The following is a 12181-nucleotide window of genomic DNA, read 5'->3' on the forward strand; positions in this document are numbered from 1 at the left end:
CTGTACTGAATTTTAATTCTTCCTTTGAGCCATTTCCCAAAACATAGCAGCTGGGGCCCGGAGAAGGCCCATTTTGATATTAGCTTACACAAGATGACTTTAATTTGGCAGGGGATGGTAATGGACTGCCCTGAGAATTGGTAAGAATAGTAACAGCTAGCTCCGATGGAGCCCTCACTTTATTGGGAGCTGTGCATGGTGTTATATGGCATTTCTCCTTTAGCCTCAGGACAGGTAGGAGGAGCCCTATTTTCCCGAGTCACTGAGAGCCTAAACAACCTGCCCTGGACCCACATGAGAAGCAGTCGTCCTCACAGCCGAAGTCCCAGTGACCACAGTGTTCTCAGAAGAGAGCTTGTGAGCACAGACACACTTTCTGCACACAGTTCGGGGAGGACGCGCCTCACCTTGGTGATGTGTTCAGGGAACTCTGACCTAACTGTGTCCTAATAAAGAAAGCAGCTGATGTTGGAAAACCCACTCTCTACCTTCCCAGATCAGAGATTACCAGTGTGTGGACACTTCTGTGTCTGATCATGAGAGTTTGGGGGGAACCCAGCCTGTGTAGGGGTGAGAGTTCCGGTAAAAAACTCATGTTGCAGGGGCACCAGGGTGGCTCAGTCGGTTAAGCATCCACCCTTGGCTCACGTTATGATTCCAGTGTCCTGGGACCGAGCCCTGCATCAGGTTCTCTGCTCAGTGAGGAATCTGCTTCACCCTCTCCCTCTCCCCCTCCCCCACCTTGTGCTCTCATTCTATCGCACATAAATAAATCTTTTTTTGTTTGTTTTAATCTCACATAGTGTCATCAGACAAGTCCATTGGTTCTCAAAGTGTGGTCCTTGGATCAGCAGCCTCACCAGAAGCTGAGCTCCTGGTAGAAATGCAGATACTCAGCTCTGATCTAAATCTACTGAATTGGGCATGTTCACACACCCTTCTGCTGATGCTGATGCCTGTGGTACTCTGAGCAGCACCGTGCAACAAAACTTTTGTGTAGTGATGCAAATGTCCTGTGGCTGCACTATCCAGCCTAGGAGCTGTTAGCACAGGTGGCTGTGAGCATTTGAAATGTGGCAGAACTGAAATTTTAATTGTATTGAATTTTATTTAAAGTTTAAATGGCCACGTATGGTGACAGCACCACTTGGCCCCCTAAGCATTCCTTCCTATGCCTTTATATCTGAACAGTTCACTGCATAAGACACAATCCAACACGACAAAAATATGGAATGACACATATAGAATTATGTATTGATAATATCTATTTCCTTATTTCAGTCTTGTCATTGAATTAGAAAATGTTTGGGATGGGGACCTTGCCGTTTAATGCCAGAGAAATCTTCCATAAGAGATAAACAATCTGTACATATTTCCAAGTTTTGTCAGAACTTATGGTAAGTAGTGCCTTCTTGGATAATTGCCTCCGCTTTCAAACGTCGAGGGCAAGAATTTTTTAATCTTCTCAACTCAAGCTCTGTATCAAGCAAGAACTTTTGAATATTTTCAACTCAACATTCTCAACTGGAAGCAACTCAAGTTCCTTAAAGAGAAGGAAATTCAGCTTGTACTTGAGGGATAGTCGTGATGTTCTGTATGTTGGTAGAGGGGAGACAGGGTCCCCAGCAGAAATTTGTGGCGTTGTGCACAAAAGGAAGTCCTCCAAATAAAGGAGCAAGGGCAGGAAATGTCACATCATTCTGAGGACTAGCAAAGTCTGCCATTTGGCTAAAGTGTAAGGTTCATAGAGCATTGGAAGTAAAGACTGTGACACCACCGTGTGGAGTGCAAAGACGAGATCTGCAGCTGCCCTCATTCCTAACTTTCACCCTTTGACACTCTCTCCTCTGTTTCAGGCAGGGTGATCACAGTGCTAGAGGTGGAGGGACAGACAAGAGGGGCTAGGTGTAAGGTGTTACAAGGGCCGAATGGACGGTACTGGTATCGCCTGGGATACCCTACCTATCGCGTGTCAGGAGCTTCTGTAGAAACTTGATACTCAAAGAAGAGTTGGGTCCTGCCCTGAAGGAATGGGTGGACAGTCCAGGTAAGGAATCAGAGGTGTCAACAAATGAGTGCAAGTCATGCTAGAACCTTCTCTTGGAGTCAGCTCAGGGCCCAGAGATGGAGGCCATCGAGGTGATGCTGACCTACAGCAGATAACTTGAGCCTCTTGCTCTTCCCCCATCTCTCATTTCTGCCCCTGCAGAGCCTTTTCTACTAATCACCCCCAGTGGTATTTTTCCTCAGCGTGTAGTGCAGTGTATTTTAGATAGTAAATAACCCAAAGGGTTTGCTTCCCGTTTCTCCAAGTGCTTGTGTTTTGTCGTTGGGCCACGTCTTGAGGTAGCTTCTGTCACACGGCTGGCCCTACCGTGCTCTGAGATTGACTCAGCCCCACATCTAAGAGTAAATGTCTGGCTGAGAGACATTTTATTTGGGTATTTGCTTGATTATCGATCTTCTATACATCTGTTCATTTAGGAGTAGTTTATATATATATTTTGAAATGCCCCGTCTCTTTCTGGAAATACTAGAGAATGCCTTTGTAAATAGGATTAGACCCGAAAAATAAATGAATGAGGTGATGTGGCTTTAAACCACAGGGTTCTGACCTAAGGTCAGAGACAGATGCGTGATTTGTTTTCAGCTGCCTGGGGTAAGTGGGTAGAAATAAGTAATTTAAACCCTTGCCTGTCACCATCCTGGCCCCGTCCATCCTGACTGCCTGGGCCACGTGCCTTGCTGCCATCTCTGACCTGTGGAATTTGCACTGCTTGGCTCTTTTCTGTCAAAAGTCTCCAGGGATTTAGGGAAGATGTTAGGGTTCAAAGCTGACAGCCAAGAAGGAATTCTCAAGATGTCATCAGTGCAAAATTATTCGAGCACAGGACAGACCTGTGGGTAGAAAGAGCTACAAGGGGAGGGGGTGATGGGTGACTGATTATATACTTTCAAGTGGGGAGGAGGTTAGGGATAGTGAAACTCTCCAAGGAATTTGTAAGCGAGGTTTCTAGGACCTCTAGGGGGCTAGCTCTTATTAGGAAAAGGTCACTTACTACCGTCTAATAAAACCTGAGTCATGAGACCCTTCAGATGTATATTGATGGGTCATGTGCTTGGGGGATGATTGCCAGCATGTATCTTGGGGGATGGGGGTAGAAATGAAGTTTCCAAAGGAATTTTATATGTTAAAGAAGACTTACGGTGTCCTGGGGGGTTGGGTTAAGATCACTTTTTTCCTGTAGCAAAGTATTAATATCAAGGCAGCAGAGTTTCTAGAGGAATGTCACTCTGCTAGTTTTAAGGACTTGTGGATGGGTTGTAAGTAGTAAGGCAATGTGATAATTTTTCTTATGCCTTTGTTTCCCACATCAACTTGTAGCCTGCTGACTTCTTTATTATTATTATTATTATTATTATTATTACTAACATATAGTGTATTATTCATTTCAGGGGTACAGGTCCGTGATTCATCAGTCTCACACAATTCACAGCACTTACCATAGCACATACCCTCCCCAGTGTCCATCCCTTCCCCCCCTCCCTCCCACCCCCTCCACTCCAACAACCTTCAGTATGTTTCCTGAGATTGAGTGTCTCTTATGCTTTGTCTCCCTCACTGGTTTTGTCTTGTTTCCTTTTTCCCTCCCTTCCCCTATGACCTTCTGCCTTGTTTCTCAAATTCCTTATATCAGTGAGATCATACGATAATTGTCTTTCTCTGATTGACTTATTTCACTTAGCAGAATACCCTCTAGTTCCATCCATGTCTTTGAAAATGGCAAAATTTCATATTTTTGGTGGCTGCATAGTATTCCATTGTGGATATATACACCACTTCTTCTTTATCCATTCATCTGTCGATGGACATCTGGGCTCTTTCCATAGTTTGGCTATTGTGGACATTGCTGCTGTAAACATTGGGGTGCACGTACCACTTTGGATCACTCCATTTGTATTATTGGGGTAAATACACAGTAGTGGCTACTGACTTATTCATTTCTGAGCAGCTCACCAGTTCCTGTCCACAGCCTATGTTTTTGGAGCTGGGACCAGGTTATAATACCACATCCAGCCCAGCAAATTGTCACCCAGCTGTCTGAGATTGGATTCTTCGGAGTAGGCTGGAGATCTGACAAATGAGTCTTTGTAAATGTTTCCCTTATTTCCTTGAATCTCTTTTGCAGAGTGTTGCTTCTTGCTGGGGCCATTTCTGTGATCTGATAACTACCTAAAATTATTTTCTTTTTTAAAAAAATTATTTTCTTTTATCGTTAGTTCAGAATTGATCTTACATTAGTTTCGAGTGACCTCTTTCTTGTGATATTCAGGGCAAGCCTTATCTCTCTTTCCCCGATGGTAGCGGAAATCTTGTAATATTACATTGCTGCCAGCCAAGACTGATAATTAAGTCTGATTTAGTGTGTTTAAAGTCTAAGGATCTTAAAGAGATGTTTAATCCTCTTGTTCTTTTAAGATAAATTAATTCCTTCCATTTTTCTCTCTTTTTCTACAAAACGAAGATTCTTTAATGGTGTTCAGCTTTTAATTTTGTTGGTGTGGACATACCTTGCTTTAAGTAAAGTCGATAGATAAAAGCCTGGATTTACTTTGCTTTATTCATTAAGTAACAACTTTTTGTAATTTAGCTAAAAAGCAGGAAGAAGTTGTGTGGATATAATTATTTTAAAATTATGATTGAGGGGTGCCTGAGTGGCTCAGTGGGTTAAAGCCTCTGCCTTCGGCTCAGGTCATGATCCCAGGGTCCTGGGATCAAGCTTAGCATTGCACTCTTTGCTCAGCAGGGAACCAGCTTCCTCCTCTCTCTCTGCCTGCCTCTCTGCCTACTTGTGATCTCTGAGTGTCAAATAAATAGATAAAATCTTTAAAATTATGATTGAATAGTGACCCCAACTACAGTGAATATGGGGAAATGAATGTAGCTTGATCTGTTGGGGTAGCAGGTAGAGATAATTTAATTTTTTTAAATATTCATAAATAACTAGATGAGGTTAAAAATCATTTTCATAACATGAGCCCAATTACAAAACTCAATTTGCACACTTCTTTTCAGGAATCTTTTTTTTTTTTTTTTTTAAACAAAATATGAGATGTACCTGTAAATGCCATAAAGTGTATGATTCTAGCCCCAAACCAGACAGCTTGTACTGAGGCAAGCAGCTGTGTTGCAGGTCAATTACAGCCTGAATAAGAAGTTCCTTGTTCTGCATTAGTCAATTGATAAGCTGGATGGCTGATACTGCAGTTTCATTGGTATTACTTAGAGTTTTGGCTCTTAGCCAAGGATTTTGATGAATATAATGATTAATTTTAAAGCAAATTAATCATGAAGAGGGTAAGAGCCTGTTTTAAGCTTTTTTTTTTTTTAAGATTTTATTTATTTATTTGACAAACAGAGATCACAAGTAGGCAGAGAGGCAGGCAGAGAGAGAGAGAGGAGGAAGCAGGCTCCCCGCCGAGCAGAGAGCCCGATACTGGGCTCCATCCCAGGACCCTGTGATCATGACCTGAGCCAAAGGCAGAGGCTTTAACCCACTGAGCCACCCAGGCACCCCTGTTTTAAGCTTTAATATACATTTTCTGGGTATGAGAAAGAAACTATATCCTTTGAAAGATTTAATAGAGACTAATAAATCATCTCTTATTAAGAGGTTTTAAATAAAAAGATATATAGAAATAATTTAACATGTACTTAGTTATAGTTGGTTTGTCCTATTTTTCCTTACTTTAAATGGTATGCAGGTTTTAATCTAATCTGATGACTCACTTAGACCCAGAGACACAGGTATGTTTAGGAACTCTCCAGAGTGTCACATGGCTTTGGCATAAGAAAACAAGGGGTCGTTGACCCAGCTGATACAGTGGGGAGGCTTTGGCAGTGTGTCTGCAGGGTGCCCAGCCTTAGTATCTCTTGGTTTGTCCTCAGTTTCCCAAGAGCAGGTACAGGAAGGGTCCACAGGTTGGGAAAATTACTGAAAATTGTAAGCTGTGCCTGTTGAACACATGCTGTTCCACTCCTGGGAGTGTCTTCTAAGGAAATCAGAGAACATACTTATATTTAGCTCCTGGTTCATTGATCGCATCGGTGGACCATAGCCAATTAATGATAGGAACCTCGATGTCCACCAGAAGGGGGATTGGTTAAGCAAATTAAACCAATATAAAAGTCATTACGAAACACATTATAGAGGGAGGCAAACTATTTCTCTTGGCAGGAAAGCTCTTCTTCAAGTTAAAATTTACAAGGGAGTCCAAATATATAAAAGAAAGAAAAAGGGAGTTGGTCCTCTTGGGTCGAGGTAGAGGAACCAGAGCCTCCCCCATATCTCCCTCAGGCCTTCAGGTGCCCCAGCCACCTCAGTCACGTGCTTGTGACATCCCCGGGGGGACACAGAGAACACTGATGGAAATGTATTGGCCTGGAAAGATAGCCATGGTTTGTTACATTGTTACATTAAAAAGCATATTTGAAAACACAGTATGATTCTAATTTTATAAACAACAGGTGTTTTTGAATTACGCCTGTGTATGCTATGATCTGTGTGTTTTGTGTGTGTGTGTGTGTGTGTTTATGGCAAAGAAAAATGTTTAGCAAGTAATACACCAGGTATTCAAGAGTTAACTCTTAAATCCGGACTATGGGTGTCTTAACTCCTTTTCTTTTTTCTTTTCTGTAGTTTTTATTTTTAAATAATGACCATGTATTGATTTTTTAATAAGAGAGTATTTTTGGTTATATATGTATGAATGAATCTCTAGGAATCACAGCTTTGGAATATATAATACTTGATACTGTACAAGTAACCTGTAACTTTTGCATAAATAGTACTTGGTCTCTGTTCTAGTTATCTACTGCTACATAACAAGTTATCCCCAAAACTAAGATGCGTGATGATGACATTATTGATCACAGTTTCTGGAGTCAGTGTTTGGGAAGGACTCTTCTGGCTAGTTTTGGCTCAGGGTTTCTCCTGGGGTTACAGTCAGACGATGGCTAGAGAAACCAGGGTTGGTTGGCATCTCTTTCTTCATATTGACCAAGAGCCTCTCCATGTGGGCTCTCTGCAAGGGCTATCTTGGACTTTCTCACAGCACTGTGGACAGTCAGACACCTGGCCTGGGGGCTAAAGTTTTAGAGAGTGAGTGAACAAAGTAGAAGCTTTTATGGTCCAGGCTTGGATGTCATCTAGAACCACTTCTACCATACTCTTAGTCAATAGCAACAAGCCCATCAAGATTCCAGGGAAACATCACAGGACCGGAGACCTAATTTGTGGGGCTCAGTGCAAAATGAAAATTCAGGGTCCCTTGTTCAAAACTTATTAAGAACTTCAAGTCAACAACGACAGAGCATGAAGCCAAGTATGGAGCCCTTCAACCTGGGGGGTCTGATGCAGCTGCGTAGTAGGTTGCATCCCATGAAATCATCCCTGGGGAGGGAACATCAATTCCATCTCTTGATGAGAGGAGGGTCAAGGCCACGTTGAAGAAAAGCAGGAGATGGGAGTTAATGGGGACACATCTTTGAAAAAGAAAATCTGTCACAGTCGCTATGACTCATCTTCAGTTAAGGAGGTGGCTCACATTTTTACTCCCCAGAGCTGGAGTTAGCCATTAACCACAAAGGAAGGACGACGGCTCTCCTACAGTCAGGCTGCCATAACAGTGACAGGGATGTATTTTAAAACTCTCTGTGGAGAAATACTGGTGGCCTCTAAATAGACTCTAACAAAAATGCTGGTTTTATTACCCCACCCCACCCCCTGCCAACCCCACCAAATGAATGGGTTGAAGCACTTACCCTCAGTGGGACTGTATTTGGTGATAGGCTCCTTAAGGAGGTAATTAAAGTTAAATGAAGTCATGAGAGTAGGGCCCTAGTCCTATAAGACTAGCATCACTCTAAGAAGGAGAGATACCAGGAGAGCATGAGCCCAGAGAAAAGTCTATAAGAGGATACAGTGTAGAAACAGCTGTCAGTGAGCCAAGGAGAAGCCTCAGGAGAAAACATGATTGCCCACACTTTGATCTTGGACATCCCAGCCTCTAGACCTGGGAGAAAATATAAATGTCTGTTGTTTAAGCGCCGCGCCACCCTCCCTCCCCCAGTCTGTGGCATTTTGTTATAGCAGCCCTGGTACACTAATAGGATATCTGAGACTTACATGTATTTATTTTACTTGTCCTTTGCAGTATTGTCTTTATTAGTCATGCTTAATCCATTCTCTCTCCCAGGGTCTTTGTCAACTTTCCCCTCACCTTGAACCTGGGCTGGCATTGTGATTTGCGTTGCCCAATAGGACACGGAAGTGGAAGTGATGCCGGAGAGCCCCAGACCCAGATCTTTCAAGGGGCGGAGTGCCCGTCCTGCCCCTTGAAAGGGAAAAGGCTCAGATGGGGAGCTGCAGGCATGAGGGTAACAGGTGCCTGAAGAGTCCCAGGAGGGAAAAGGAAGCGGCTAGGGAATTGGGGGGAGCCAGAAGACAAAGTTCATCTATTGGGCCTGCTTGCGTGGCCCGGAAGGAACCCGGGAACGAAGCACAGGACTTTGATGATGGTGGTTTTAATTGGCCTTGGAGCCCTGTTGACCTGCCCTGGATGTTGCAAAGTTGGAGCGGTCAGAGCTGGCTGCTGAGGGACTGGCAGGACACAGTTCCCTCAGAGAGTCACTGGCCCTTGGGTCTCTGGTACAGGACACTTTCACCAGGCACTGACTGGTGAATGGGCTCTAGGACATGTACCGCTTCACCAAAGCTCTGGCAGTGACAGTTACCTCACGCACTGTGTGGTTTGAGTTGTGTGTCCCCAGACTCGCTTGTGGGAGTCCTAACCCCTAGTACCTCAGAATATGATCTTCATTGGAAATAGGGTCACTGCCAAGGTAATTAGCTTAAATGAAGTCATACGGGTGTAGGCTGGGCCCCTAACCAGGTATGAATGGTGTCCTTATAAAGGGGGGAAATTTGGATGCAGGCAATGGGTAGATGAAGGAATAACCCAATGTGAAGATGAAGAAATAGATCAGGGTAATGCAGAAGCCAAGGAATGATGGAGACTTCCAGCAAACCAGCAGGAGCTAGGAGAGGGGCCCAGCCCTCAGAGGGAACAGCGCCGTCGGATACCTCCACGTCAGGCGTATAGCCTCCAGAACTGTGAGATGGTATATTACCGTTGCTGAAGCTCCCCAGTCTGTGGTACTTTTTTTTTTTTTAATGGAAGCCCTAGCAAATTAATACAAAGGCCACTGCCCCTTTGCCCACCTTTTCTCATCTCTGCTGTTCCGGGCAGATGAACCCAGACATAAGCTCATGCCCATGATGAGGGGGGCTGCCAAATGGCCTTACACCCTAATCCAGTTAAAATTAAAATTCTCATTTCCTGAAAAAGTCCTGCGAAAGGAGATTTGTTGGGTGTTTTAGGCACAAGGGAAAGGAGGTTTTTTTGGTGGTAGGACCTCTTTAATGCCCCTGAAATTGTAGCAGACAGGTTGCTTGACCTACCTCCTCCTAGACCCTTCCAACCAAGAACATGTCTTTCATTATAACAGAGTTTACAGAGCGTTAACACCTCGTTGCTTTTCCTCGGGAAACCTGATTTAACCTAACTGGATTCAGATTGGCACTTGGTTATTACGAGGTTCTTCCGATGTAATCATTTGCATGATTTTTAGGGCCGTGATTGTTGAGAGCTGATGTTAGAATCTGAACAGTAGTGTACGTGATGCAGAAATGTTTGGTGCCTTATATAAACAATGACATTGCATGCATTATGCAGTAATAATGGAAATTACATTTGCAGAATAGTTGTGGTGGTAGAACATTCTGAAATACAAAAAGTGGAAAAAGCGCATGGGGGAAGAAACCCATGTTTTATTCACAGCATTTGGCTTGCTCTGCTTGCGGGCTGGAAGTCAGGGAAGAAGTTGATGAGCTCCTTGGTCCTGCGCGCTCCTGGGCTGTGTGATTTAGATCAACCTGCTCAATTCTGATTGAAAGGGAAATTTCCAGTCATTGGAATCAAACAGGGTGTGCAGAGTTGTCGTATTTGGAAATACTTTCCACTCTTTTGATAGGAGATAGTATTTTGTAAGTGAAAATTGGATTTTCACAGTAAGCATATATCTGCTATGATTTATCCTACTTTTTTTTTTTTTCTGTTGCTCTTAACTTCTGATTAATAGCTTATTTTAAAAATAGGTTTGGGAGGTGCCTAGGTGGCTCATTTTAAAAATAGGTTTGGGGGGCCACCTAGGAGGTTCAGGTCACGATCCCAGGGTCCTAGAATCAAGCCCTGCATGGGGCTCCCTGCTGGGCCTGCTTCTCCCTCTCCCACTCCCCCTGCTTGTGTTCCTTCTCTCGCGATGTCTCTCTTTGTCAAATAATTAAATAAATCTTAAAAAAAATAATAAAAATAAAAATAAGTTTGGAAAAAATATGAAACATATATATATTCTAACTCCCCAATGTAGTTTTTAGGTCAGTTGCAGTCTGATTAGCTTTGCCCTGTCCCTTTAATAGTTTGATATATTGATCACGTTCAGCATATGTGAACTCACAGAAAACCATGGTAGAAATAAATCTCTAAAGATTTTTAAAAAATTCTTAACTATGTGAATTGACACAAAATGTTGATTTTGAGTTTTGGATATTTTCTGTACTAATTAGACAATTTTGTAAAGTTTTAATTACATACTTCTTCTGGCAGTTTAATCACCCCAATTCAAGAACATTTAGCTTAAAATTTCAGTGATTAAACAAAGTCAAGAAAGTGGCAGGGCAGCAGGGATGAAGAAAAAAAGAGTGAGTTAATTCTTTTGTGTCCAATCCGCAAGAATTATCTTAGCCTCAGGCATGTTTGCATGGAATCTGCCTTTGTTCAGTTCCTCTCAGAAAAGAAAGGAGTTTTTTGCTTTGTTTTTCATTTACTTTTTCTCTTTGAGTTTGGACAGGGTGGTTTACAGATATCTAGATGATTCTGAGGCCTCTTGGTATTCTTGGCGTGTTACCATCACTCTTTCCCTGGTAGACCACGGGGAGCTACCGTCCAAGGCAAGATAGTGAAAACAAGCATCTCTTTTGGGATGTCAGGACACTGGAAAAGTGTTTTCTTGGAGCAGTTATGTCTAAATCCTGTCCATCTTCTCCTCCACCCAGCTCTTCAGATCTCACAGGCGATTTTGGGAGCCCAGAATCATTTTTACGAAAGCCTCGTCTGCATATAGGGCTGTTTCACTGAGATTATGTATGTAGAGAGTAATTCTTTAAGCTGTAAAGTGCTCTGCAGATGTAAGCTGGGGATATTGATAACAAGGCTTCTACTCACGGGCTCTTATTCACTCTCTAATGGCACCTTATTTTCTAAACCAAAAGCCTTTTAGGGAATCCGAGTTGCCTCATAAACCTCTTGTGGCTTCATGGAATAGGTAAGAACAGGGGCCATGTGGACAGACTCATCCCCATGTCCCCATAGTCTCTCCAGCTGCATGACTGGGGATGGGTTCCTCTCTGAGTCTGGTTTCCTCAACTTCAAACAGGGATAGCAACAGAGTCAGGCTCGCAGAATCGTTGAGGGGAGTGAATGGATATTGCAAGCGAAGCACTTTGCATGGTACAGGGCGCACACGGGCACTCAGTAAGGAATTAGCTTTTCTTGCTTCCTGAAGGCATTTGGGATTCTGTTATTCTAATAGCAGAGCCAGCAAAAATAAGCTGATTCTCCTAACTTAATTAATTATAAAATCTCCCCTCGCCTATTCTTCTCCGTATATTTCATCTTACCTGGGATGTGAATTTAGGTTCATTAAACAAATAGAGAATAGTGTTGCCTTTTTTCCTCCCTGCCTCTTTAAGATTCTGTGCTGGTGTGTACCTTTAAAAGAAATTATGGGATAATCATCATCATTATTATTTTTTTTTTTTAGAAGTCTAATATTCAGATACCCAAGAACTCTCCCTGGCTTCCAGTCCTGAGAATTTGGAGGGGGGTGGGGTTTGTGACGTGGTCCCGGCAGGCAGTGGCCATCTGTCCATCCCTCCCCTGTGGGCCACCATGCTGTCCAGACATGGTTGGGTTCCTCAGAGCGGAGTCTAGGTTGTTGGGGAGAGTCTGTGGACGTGGGGCTCTGTGAAATCTCCAGCAGCTCCTTCTCAGGCATCCA

The 12181-nt window shown here is 43.2% G+C and overlaps 1 protein-coding gene across 4 annotated transcripts in view; it reads left to right on the forward strand.

The window, feature by feature from the left end:
• METTL24 (methyltransferase like 24) overlaps positions 1-12181 on the forward strand; it is a 145566-nt gene that overhangs the window by 83124 nt on the left and 50261 nt on the right. The window lies entirely within an intron of this gene.

Source organism: Mustela nivalis, assembly GCF_964662115.1.
Source record: "Mustela nivalis genome assembly, chromosome: 5".
In the NCBI taxonomy this organism is placed as follows: domain Eukaryota; kingdom Metazoa; phylum Chordata; class Mammalia; order Carnivora; family Mustelidae; genus Mustela; species Mustela nivalis.